Source organism: Sus scrofa, chromosome 7 (assembly GCF_054392235.1).
Source record: "Sus scrofa isolate SSC_HxYL_T2T_F1_AM1 chromosome 7, Sscrofa_HxYL_maternal_Yorkshire_Landrace_v2.0, whole genome shotgun sequence".
Classification (NCBI taxonomy): domain Eukaryota; kingdom Metazoa; phylum Chordata; class Mammalia; order Artiodactyla; family Suidae; genus Sus; species Sus scrofa.
Window position 1 is genome coordinate 33,478,763 of NC_139389.1, and position 11,763 is coordinate 33,490,525.

Here is an 11,763-nt window from a genome sequence, read left to right on the forward strand (position 1 = left end):
AGTGAAACACCAACATCAAATGTTTTCACTGACACATGGAATCTGAAAAAAGGACAGAATGAACTTCTTTGCCGAACAGATACTGACTCACAGACTTTGAAAAACTTATGGTTTCCAAAGGAAACGGTTCGGAGGGTGGAGGGGATGTGCTAGGAGTGTAGGATGGAAATCCTATAAAATTGGATTGTGATGATCATTGTACAACTATAAATGTAATAAATTCATTGAGTAATAAAAAAATAAAATAATAAAATAAAAGTCAACTCTCATTCTAAACACCTGCGTTAGTTCACATTCAACCCCAGTTCTGATAAGCAGTCATTCTTTAGGTGCCTTAATACTTGTAGTGACAGTTCTGACCATAACACTATAAAAATAATTTAAATGGATTGATTGATTTTTAAGAATTTTACTTTGTACTCAGAATTAATTTTAAAAGCGCTTTCTATACATCATTTTAAAACTATGGTTCTTGGAGTTCCCATTGTGGCTCAGCAGGTTAAGAACCCTACTAGTATCCATGAGGATGCAGGTTCAATCCCTGGCCATGCTCAGTGGGAAAAGGATACCATGTTGACACAAGCTGTGGTATAGGTGGCTCAGATCCCTCTTTGCTGTGACTGTGATGTAGGCCAACGGCTGCAGCCCTGATTTGACCCCTAGCCTGGGAACATCCATAATGACATAGATGTGGCTGTAAAAAGAAAAAAAAATGTTATTCTCACATCATCTCAGTGATTGAAGTACTCTTTCCATTCCTACAGATGGAGATAACAAAATGATGGATGGAGGATAAACAACGTTTGCAAGGACTCAAATCCGGTAAATGGTACACTCCAGATTGAACCAAGTTATATGTGACTCCAAACCTGGCAAGCTCAGCCATCATACCACTTCACATTCAGTTTTCTGAAGAGAATAGTGTCCCTTGTATTGAAACTATTTTGATCATTTTAATGCATGGATATGCCCATCAATAAGACTACTCCTTTTAATTAGTGACGTTTTATATAAATTGAGACGGCTATGTGTATCAGTTCTAGTTCCTTCAAAAGACCCCCTTCATCAGCTTTGTTACTGTCCTCTGGAAATGACAGAATTTGGATTGATTTTAGTAATGACACCCACACCTTCTCACAAGTGTCCTTCTTATTGAAGATAACAGTGCCCTTCAAATTCCTAAACCTAACATATTGTTCTAGAACAATCATTATTTCAGATTTCTCAGCATAATATAGTGCAAGTTTGAACATTTTGGAATAGACCATGTGTAATATCTCATTTACTTTGAAAAAAATGTATTTCTGTTAATGTGGAAAGTTCAATATTTCTTGAAATGGTTGGGTAAAAGTCGCTATTGTTTCTATATTTAAGGAGAATCTATATCCCTAAATAACAACAATAACTAGTACCACTGGGAGTTGTTCAGTTACAACCACGAGAACATCATGTTTAGTTTAACAATGAGAAAAATCACAATTTATTCATTATTAACTAGTTGTGACATAGTAATCTGCAAAAGCCAAGCTAAGGTTCACCATAGATTATAGAGTAAAATGAACTGCAAAAAAGTAGTAATGCTATATCCAGAACACGCTGAGCTGTTTAAAAAGAACATTGTCAAAACGTGTACATCTAAATATGACATACAATTTACAAGTCATACAAATTTCTTTTTAAGAAGAATTAACAACTGTCTATGACCTAAATTCTTATGTTGTATACATTTATTAGTATCAACAATGTGCCTTTTAAAATAATAGAGTTCCCATTGTGGCTCAGTGGAAATGAACCCAACTAGTACCCATGAGGATGTGGGTTCGATCCCTGGCCTTGGTCAGTGGGTTAAGGATAGGAAGGACATTGCTGTGAGCTACGGTATAGTTTGAAGATGCGGCTCAGATCCTGCATTGCTGTGGCTATGGCATAGGCTGGTGGCTACACCTCCAATTTGACCTTAGCCTGGGAACTTCCATATGCTGCAGGTGCAGCCCTAAAAAGCAAAATAAAATAAAATACATCTTACACTCTCTCAAATCCATGTCTCAACAGCAACCCAAGCCACACACAGAGACAGTGCTGGATCCTTAACTTGTTGCACCGCAGTGGAACTCCAAGAATTCAGTTTTGCTGACTTTTTGTGTATATATTGAGGAATGAGGGAAAGTAGAATAAAGGACATCCAAAAGACCAAGCATCTAGCATCCAAAAAATCTTTTGTGATTAAGAGTAAATTATGAACTAAGGAGCAGGGATATCATCTGGGACATGGTCACTAGTCATTTCATCCTCTCTTTTTCTAGGAAGAAATAGTTATTCATTTCTACATAGGAGAAATTGTTGGAGCCACGCAGGTTGGCAGTAGTGAGCAGTAGTCTGGTGATAAGACAATTTTGTGGGATTGTCCCTCTTTCACATATTTCCAAAGCTAATATCCTCAAAGTCAGACAAATATTCTTGATGCCTAGCCCTCATATCCTTTTCCTACCATGAAGTTGACCTTTCACCAGTATTCAGCAAATTTTAACTGAGAACCCACATACAATCTAGTTGGGGGCAACAACTCACAAGAAGTTTATCAAGTGCTTCCTATATGCATAAAATTCTTCTAATGCCAGGGATTAAAAGATACACATGACTTAGGAGTTCCCGTTGTGGCTCAGCGGTTGGTGAATCCAAATAGCATCCGTGAGGACATGGGTTCAATCCCTGGCCTTGCTCAGTGGGTTAAGGATCCGTCGTTGCTGTGGTGTAGGTTGAAGATGTGGCTCAGATCCCACTGTGGCTCTAGTGTAGGCCTACAGCTGCAGTTCCAATTGGACCCCTAGCCTGAGAACCTCCATATGCCGCAGGTAAGGCCCTAAAAAGACAAAAAGACAAAAAAAAAAAAAGATATACATGACTTAGATCCTACTTTTAAGAAAACTAGAATGCACAGTAAAGATAGATACATAAAATTAATCTAAAATAATGTCACAAGACCTACATTAGTCACACTTATTAAAAAACATTCCAAACACAAGTTGGTAACATTAATTTTCAACATAAAATAATTAAAACTAAGTAAAAACAATGTACAACAACAAAGAAGCATTTGTGTAGATGTGAGTTTGGGAAGAAGTGAGACAGAGAACATAGAGGAAGAGGTAATATTTCAGGTTATTTAGAAACATCTGGGGAGCAGGCACAACAGTGAGTGGGTCCTTTTTGACAGACCTGAAATTCCTTCCCAAATAATGTCAGGTTCTCAGAGTAGAAATGCAGAGTTAAACTATGCTAGGTAAGTTATTCAAAAAAATGTAAAGAAATTACATCTTTTAGAAAGATAGGGATGATACTAGAAAAAGTATTAACTAGGAAAACTCTTAGTAATCCAAGGTAAGTTATGAAGGGCTGGGCATAGAGATTAGTGTGATGACAGGAGGAATAAACAATAGGAATATTATGCATTTTTGGATTCCCAGACAAATATTAAAAACTTGTATCCGATGGAAAATGGAGGGACATAAGATTTTTTTAGAAGAAATATCTTTTCCTTCCTTTTGGACATAGCAACCAAAATATCATTCCTCATATTAGTCTGGGTATTGGTTCTTTCCTTCTGGGTGAGATACTTTGGAGAAATAAGAAAGAAAAAGAGGAAGATTTTCTGGGAAAACCACAACATCCTTTCTCAGACGACTTCCCCCCCCCCCATAACCAATGAGAATAAAGAGTGAAGAAACATCACTTATCTCCAGCAGATGCATCTGACTAGAAGGTCTTGTGAAGTCTTGGGTGAAAATCAGGAGAGGACAGGTTAAGTTAGATGTTGATAATAAAGGCTAAAAACATCCTTTAGTGGGATGAATTAGGACATGCCTGAGTGGTTATCAAAGAAAGACTATTTGCAAAGTGAAAGCAAACGCAGAATGAGGTCTGGAGGAGTCAGGCATTTAGAATGACAGAGACATGATGCTTGATTTTTCTGGCCTACATGGCTTATGATTAAAGAGCACAGATAAAAATCTATGATGCTGCTATCTCCCTGAGATTCCTGACCTAGAAGAGATGGGCATTATGAATGAGACCTACTCTCTTAACTTTGGTTACACAGACAAATTAAAAAAAAAAAATCAGAGAATGAATTATTGTTTATTTTCTCCAGGGCACTGAGTTATGTGCTTCCAGACACTTTAGTTCATTTAGTTCTCATCATAACCTTGAAATGGCTGTGTTGTATCACAGTATATTTTCAGTTAACTCTTCCATCCCCAGCACATTGAAAAATGCCGATCACTTAGTAGTCCTCAATAATATTGACGACTAGGATCTGGTCAGGAAACTAAACAGTTTGCATTTTTAATGCTTTAGAGTGAAGTAGAACACATATAGAAAAATATATACATGTACAACTTAATTATTACAACGCCACCATTCATGGAACCACTGCCAAGATCAAGAAATAGAACACTAGGGGAGCTCCCAACGTGGCTCAGTGGTAATGAACCCGACTAGTATCCATGAGGACATGAGTTCAATCCCTGGCCTCAATCAGTGGGTTGAGCATCCAATGTTGTGGTGAGCTATAGTGTAGGTCGAAGACTTGGCTCATTGCTGTGGCCGTGGTGTAGGCCAGCAGCTACAGCTCCGATTCAACCCCTAGCCTGGGAACTTCCAAATGCTATAGGTGAGGGCCTAAAAAGACAAGATAGAAAGACAGAAAGAAAGAAAGAGAGGGAGGGAGAGAGAAAGAGAGAGAGAAGGAAAGAAGGAGGGAGGGAGAGACAGAAGGAAAGAAAAAGAAAGAAAGAAAAACAGGAAAGAAATAGAACATTGGGAACACAGGGCCAACACCCTGTAAGTGCATAATATGCCTCTTTCCACCAACACTCCTCCCTCTCCAGCAGGATAATTTATTATCCAGACATCTCTAGCCATCACTCCCTTGATCTTCAGTGCACCTTTCTAACCTGACATTTATCTCTAAACATGCTTAGTAGCATTGAATCATATAGTACGTTCTCTTTTGTGCCTCTTTTGTGACCTGATTGTTTTCAGTTAAGCTGCCTGGAAAGGAAAGTCTTGTCAATAAATCTGCTTGGTCAGTTGGATACCCTTCTGGGGAAAAAAATGAATGAAATTCAACACCTATCTCACACTATACATAACATTAATTCCAGCTGAGTTGTATATCTATGTCTTTATGACCTTGAAGTGTAAAAAGACTTTAAAAGTAAGACACAAATTTCACTAGTCATAAAGAAAAAGATTACCTGGCAGTCACAAGTATAACATTTAGGAGTTCCTGTTGTGGCGCAGAGGAAACGAATCTGACTAGTATCCATGAGGATGCGAGTTTGACCCCTGGCCTCGCTCACAGGGCACAGTGGGTTGGAGATCCGGCATTGCCTTGAGCTGTAGTTTGCAGACGCAGCTCAGATCCCGAATTGCTGTGACTATGGCATAGGCCAGCAGCTGTAGCTCCAATTCAACCCCCCAGCCCGGGAAATTCCATATGTCGCCAGTGCGGCCCAAAAAAAGGGGGGGATAAAAAGGTGTACCATTTAAACAGGGATAGTAATAAATCATTGGGCACAACTAGTAGGTGTCATGGGAGGTACTAGGAAAACTCCTGATGAGCTTCAACAAGCATATCATGCTGTTTTTAGAAGCTGCTCATTATCTGGGCTCCATTATTTGCTTAGGAAAAAAGAAATAAGAATAAGAGGGGAACATATCCTCAGATACTTTGGAAATCACCAAAGGAAAAGCAGCAGTTAAATCTGGGAAACCATAATAAACTACAGTGTGAAAATGCAAAGACAGGTGGAAAGGGTGACCTGGCAGAAGTTACCTCCCTAATCACCACCTCCAAAGTCAGAAAAAAAAATTCTTCCTTAGTGTCCATCTTAAGCTCTGCTTGATGCAATGATATCAATTAAACAACAGATTTTACCTGCCACATATGAATATCTAGCACTATGCTAAGTGCTAGGTGGACGCAGAAGGGAGTACAACAGGTGAAATTCAAAGAGCAAACATATATTGGATGCCTCTTACATCCAAAAGAGAGTGCTAGTAGCTAGCAATACCAAGCCAAAGACTCCAGGCAGATCAATATCCACCAGGAAAGAAAGAAACACACATAGAACATTAGCTCCTTGAGTTAGAGACTTTCTCTTTGTACACCACTCTCTCTCAGTTTCTGGAGAAATAACTAGTTCAGGGTAGGTCACTGAACTATTGAATTATTGAATTAATAAACAAATCACTAAGAATAACTTCAAGGAGAAGTTCCTGCTGTGGCACAGTGGGTTAAGAATCCAACTGCAGAGGCACGGGTTCAATCCCCGGCCCGGAACAGTGAATTGAAGGATTCAGCATTGCTATAGATGGCATAGTTCGCAGCTGCAGCTTGGAGTCAATCCCTGGCCTGGGAACTTCCATATGCCGTGGGTACAGCCATGAAAAAAAAAAAAAAGAATAAATACGGGGAAGGGAGAAAGACAATATAAGGGTAGGGAATTAAGAGGTCCAAAGTATTAGATATAAAATAAGCTGTAAGGATATATAACACAGAGGATATAGCACCAATGTTTTATAATGATTATAAATGTAGTATAACCTTTAAAATTGTGAAGCGCTATTTTGTACACCTGCAATTTAAATCATAATATACCACAAACATACTTCCATTTTAAAAAGGGAAAAAAAGAATAAATACAAGCATTTATCATTACAATGAAAATACACATGGGTACAATTTTAAAGCAATCAAATTTAAACAGAGTAGAGAAGGGTATCTTCATACAGGTTGGGGTATTTAGAAGACACTTGAAAACGCGGTTCATTTCCAGAAGTGAGCCTTGAATCAGAGAAAGAGGAAGATATGATTCAGAAGAACAGCAGAGAAAGGGGAACAATCATGAATCACATGAGCAAGAACAGTACCAGCTTAGGGTTGGAAGTGGGGGTCGATGGGGGAGGGGGCGAAGTAATCTAAGGAGAAGCCCTGATTGATGGGAGTGAATGTTCCCATTACAGAGATTAAGAGGGTCATGGAGGAAGAGCAGATGGGCAGAGAGGACCTGTTGTATGAAAGGCCTTAGAGGCGGAGCTGAGTGGTAACTTCTTTCAGAATGTGATGAACTGAGATGTACAAATGCAAAACGGCAAAATCAACTGCTGGTAACCCAGGTGGCACATGGGTCATAAGAAAAGCTTCAAGACTACGGAGGTGACTGTGAGACTGGAGGGCTGATCTTACTGAGTGTCTTGGGTCCTCACAGCTGCCTTTGGATGAGCAGGGAAAGTAAATGCAGAGATCTAGAAGGGTCTCTCTTCTTCTCTCGGGAGTAGTAGCAAAAGATCCAGTCCTTAAAGCTCAGGCGGCTTCTCCAGCCTGGGTCCTAGGCTCTTTCTTGTTCAATGAAGCAGATCAACTGCCGAATAAAGATACTTTTGGAAAATTCTCATTTCTTATCACTTTCCTTCCTATATAACCACTGGGCATAGCAACATCATTTGTCTCCACCAAATAAAGCTGTTGTCATGGTCCTATGGTTCGTCTGGTTTCAAAACTTGGTGAGAAAGTGGAGTAAGGACAGGTTATGCATTATGTGGTGAGAGGAAGTTCTAATACCTGGAATTTGCAAGAAGAAACAAGAAGAAATAGGATATAGCTATGTGGATTGCCAAGTCTTCACTTTTCGTTTTAAGTGTGATTTAGATAGGTATAGAGTGCTGTAATCAGGACATTTATTCCTTTTCAAGCATCTTTGGAAATTCCCTGGACAGGATTAAATGGAAAGGAAACTGCTATGATGCTAGCACCTTATTGCCAGTAAAAATTTAATATCCATGGTGGAGAGAAGACTGAGAGGTATTGAGGGTCATCGCTCCACCTGCTGGTTATCATGAGAAAGTGCAGGGATGATGGTGGAAAAAGAAATCAATAGTTCTAGGTCCTGATGAAGCATTTTTCAATTATCTCATTTAATCTTTATTACAACACTGCAGATAATATTTTATACCATTTTTGGACGTGAGAATAGAAGTACAGGAATTCTATCCTGACTTCAAAAAGAAAAAGCATTTTCTCTGGAGACCATAAATTTAGTAAAAAACATTACTGCTGAAAATTATGCAAAGCATTCTTCAACGTGCTGACATTGCCAGGATGAATGGGATCTGTAGATCTTGTTTCCTTGGAGTTCAGAGCCTACATAATCTTGCTGTAAGACACTGTAACAAGAGCTGCAATAGATTTGTTTATAATGTAGGGTGAGAGCATGACATGGTGGAGCCATGAGCTTCCAAAAGTGGGAAAAATTGATAAAATGTTGTACTATTCTATAAGAACCATAAACATTAAGATTGGAGTTCTCTGTTGTGTGAGATAGTAAGAGTCATGAAAAGAGGAAAGGGGGTATGTTTCAGATTAATTATGGAGAAGAAGGGGCAAATAAAATGGAATGCAATGACATGCAGGGGAAACAAAGGATTAAAAACAGAAAGCAGGGAGAAGCGCCCTGGCTGATGTAAGAGAAAACCCTTCCTTAAGGAAGAGAAAAGGATATACAAAGAGAAAGTACCCCCAAGAAAGTAAAAGTGTATAGCCGAAATAGAAAGGGAAATGAATTGAACCAAGCCATTTCGGTAATCCCAAGGCAGTTACAAGATTACGAAGTAACAGAATGGAAGGAAGGCTTGAATTGACTGCGCACTAATATTCTCATAATGTGTAAGGAAATATCATTTGATGTAGAGGGAAGGATGGGTCCTTTTAGAAGGAATACATCTTCTCCCTTTTCAAAGGCAGCACCTATAGGCTCAGCCATCAAAGTAAGAATCTGCCTCATCCGTCAATTCAGTTCCAGATTAATTCCTCTTTAGGAAGGCATTCCAGCTTTTCACACTGAGGCATTTTAAAAAAGAAAAGCATTCCTGGAAATCCCCATTCCTTTGACCTTTCTCTTCAACCAATAAGCATAGGAAACGAAGCAGCATCACTAGTCTCCAAGCAGATGTATCTTTTAAGAAGGTCTGCTCTGATCCCAGGTCTTGGGGAGAAGGTGGAGAAAGGACAGGGGACTAATAACGTGGTGAGAGGACAGCCTAGTTTCATGGAGAAAAATGACATTCTATGTTAGAGAGCCAAGAAACCACACTGTGGTTGTGAAGCAGAGTAGAAGGTATCTAAGTACTTAGCATTGGGTGGAAAAAGAGAGGGAAGCTGATATTTTTCATGCATCTATGGGAAGTCCCTGCTCAGTTTCTGAAAAGAAGGAAATGGCTATGACGCTGAACTCTCCCTGCTACTAATGCATAAGTACCTATGGTGGAAGTGATGGAAATTGTGAAAAAGTCCATAAGCCCACCTGCTGATTGTCAGAGGACAATTTGAGGGAAAGCTGTGTTATCACATGCTGATGATTTTGCTCTAGAGAGGCAGCACTTCCAGCTGTATCCTTTCTCAATTAATCACCATGACTGTCTTGCATTTTTTGTTAACCACTGATTCTTCAGCACCAAGAATAGTTCTTAGCACTCAATAACCAGCTAGGCAATTAATTAATAAATGAATAGGAGACTAGGAATTAGTGAGTTTAGGAGTTCCCATTGTGGCTCAGTGGTAACGAACCTGGCTAGTATCCATGAGGATGCAGGTTGGCCTCCTTCAGTGGGTTAACGATCTGGCATTGTGGTATAGGTCAAAGATGAGGCTCAGAACTGGTGTTGCTGTGGCTGTGGTGTAGGCCTGCAGCTGCAGCTCTGATTCGACCCCTAACCTGGGAACTTCCATATGCCATGGGTGCAGCCCTAAAAAGAAAAAAAAGAAGAAGAATTAGTGAGTTTAAAATATATAAGGTCATAATTATCAGTATCCAAACCTAATTCTGCCCAAGTCCAAAACCCAGGAAATGAAATATTAGTTTTTCTGAAATCAGAAGAGTATCTGGAATAAAAAATGTGTGAAGTTTCATTCTGTGAATTTTACACACTTTGACTTAATATTTCCTCTTCTAATATTCCTCCAATACAAAGCAACATTGCCCTGGATCAGAGTTACTCTGGAGCTCAGTTAGTGAATATACATGAACTGTAGGGTGAAAAAAGCAGTGGTCATTGTCATGGGGTCAGAATTCTGGGGCCTGATCTGTATGTAGCCTAGTCCAATGGCTTACTCTTTTGAGCTTCTAATTCTTCTAATTCACTAAAATTAAGGGATCGAATTACATGTTAACAGCTAACCAATTCCTGGAACATGATAAATGTCAGTAAACATTTCATTTTTATTCCACTATCCCTGACCATTTTGGTACCTGAAAACAACTACAGAATGTCACTCTCATGAAGAATAGAGGTTGTGGTGAAAGGCAATTGGGAGGCAATTCTTGGATCTAAAGAAGATACAGCCTAGACTCTAGGCTGGCTAGTTTTTAGGTACCAACTAGGAAATAAGACAATTGAGAGGTGCCCTCTGGGAGTCAGAACAAAGATCAAACACTGACCTCAGAAACAATCCCACATAAGGAGCCACAACCTTATTGAATAAATTTATAGAGGGACTTAAGTCCCAGGGCATGAAATCAATGGCTGTTGGAGCACATAAATGTATAAAACAATTACTAACAGATCTGAAGGGAGAAACAAGCAGTGACGTAATAAGAATAGAGAACTTCATTGACCCTCTTTCATCAACAAATAAATCAATTAGAAAAAAATGGACTTAAATGACAATATAGACCAAATTGACCTAATGGACATATGTAGGACATGCTATCCAACAGCAGCAGAGCACACACTATTCTCGGGCATACACAGAACATTCTCCAGGAGAGATCATATGTTAGGTCACAAAGCAAGTCTTAACAAATTTAAGAAGGTTGAGCTCTGACCAAAATGGTATGAAACAAATATGAATGAGTGAGATTCATACAGGGGTAGACATATAGACAAATGAACAAAAACAAAGAACTAACTCATCTAAATATGGAGGTAGCATTGGAATTCACTTAGGAAATGGGGCAGTTTTTGATAAATCATCCTGTGAGAATTGGTTATCCAGAGGAAAACTTGACATTGGGCCCAGACCACATGGCACATAACAAAAAATAATTCCATGCAGAACATGTACTTAAATGTGAACAAGAAAAAAAAATTTTAACTTCTAGTAAAACATTTAGAGGTTTACTTTTACCATCTGGAATATAACAGAAAAAAACTCTTAAAATATTGATAAATTGACTTTATTACATGTTTCTTAAAAGTACATCAACCCTGGAGTTTCACAGTAGCCTAGCAGGTTAAGGATCCAACACTGTCACTGCTTGAGTTCAATCCCTCACCCTGGAACTTCTGCATGCTGCAGGGGGCCAAAAAAAGAAAAGAAAAAAAAGTATGTCAACCTTAAGTAAGACACTTTTAAAAACATGTAACAATTTGGGAGAAATGATTTTGACACATATAACCTATATAGGAAATTGAGATTGAGAAAACTAAAATCTAAGTCCTATAAATTTATTTCTATCTAGAACAGAAGGCAAATGGCATCTACCCATCCAGCGTTGCCACAGCTGTGGCATAGGTTGCAACTCTGGCATGGGTTTAGTCCCTGGCCTGGGAACTTGCACATGCCACAGGCGTGGCCAAAAAAAAAAAAAAAGTGTTATCAATCCAGAAAAGGTAAAAATAATAGCACAATCTAGCAAAGTCGAGTCAGCAGAGAGCAGAGGAGGAACAACTAAAGTCTGTGTACTTACCCCCTCCTTTTTTTTT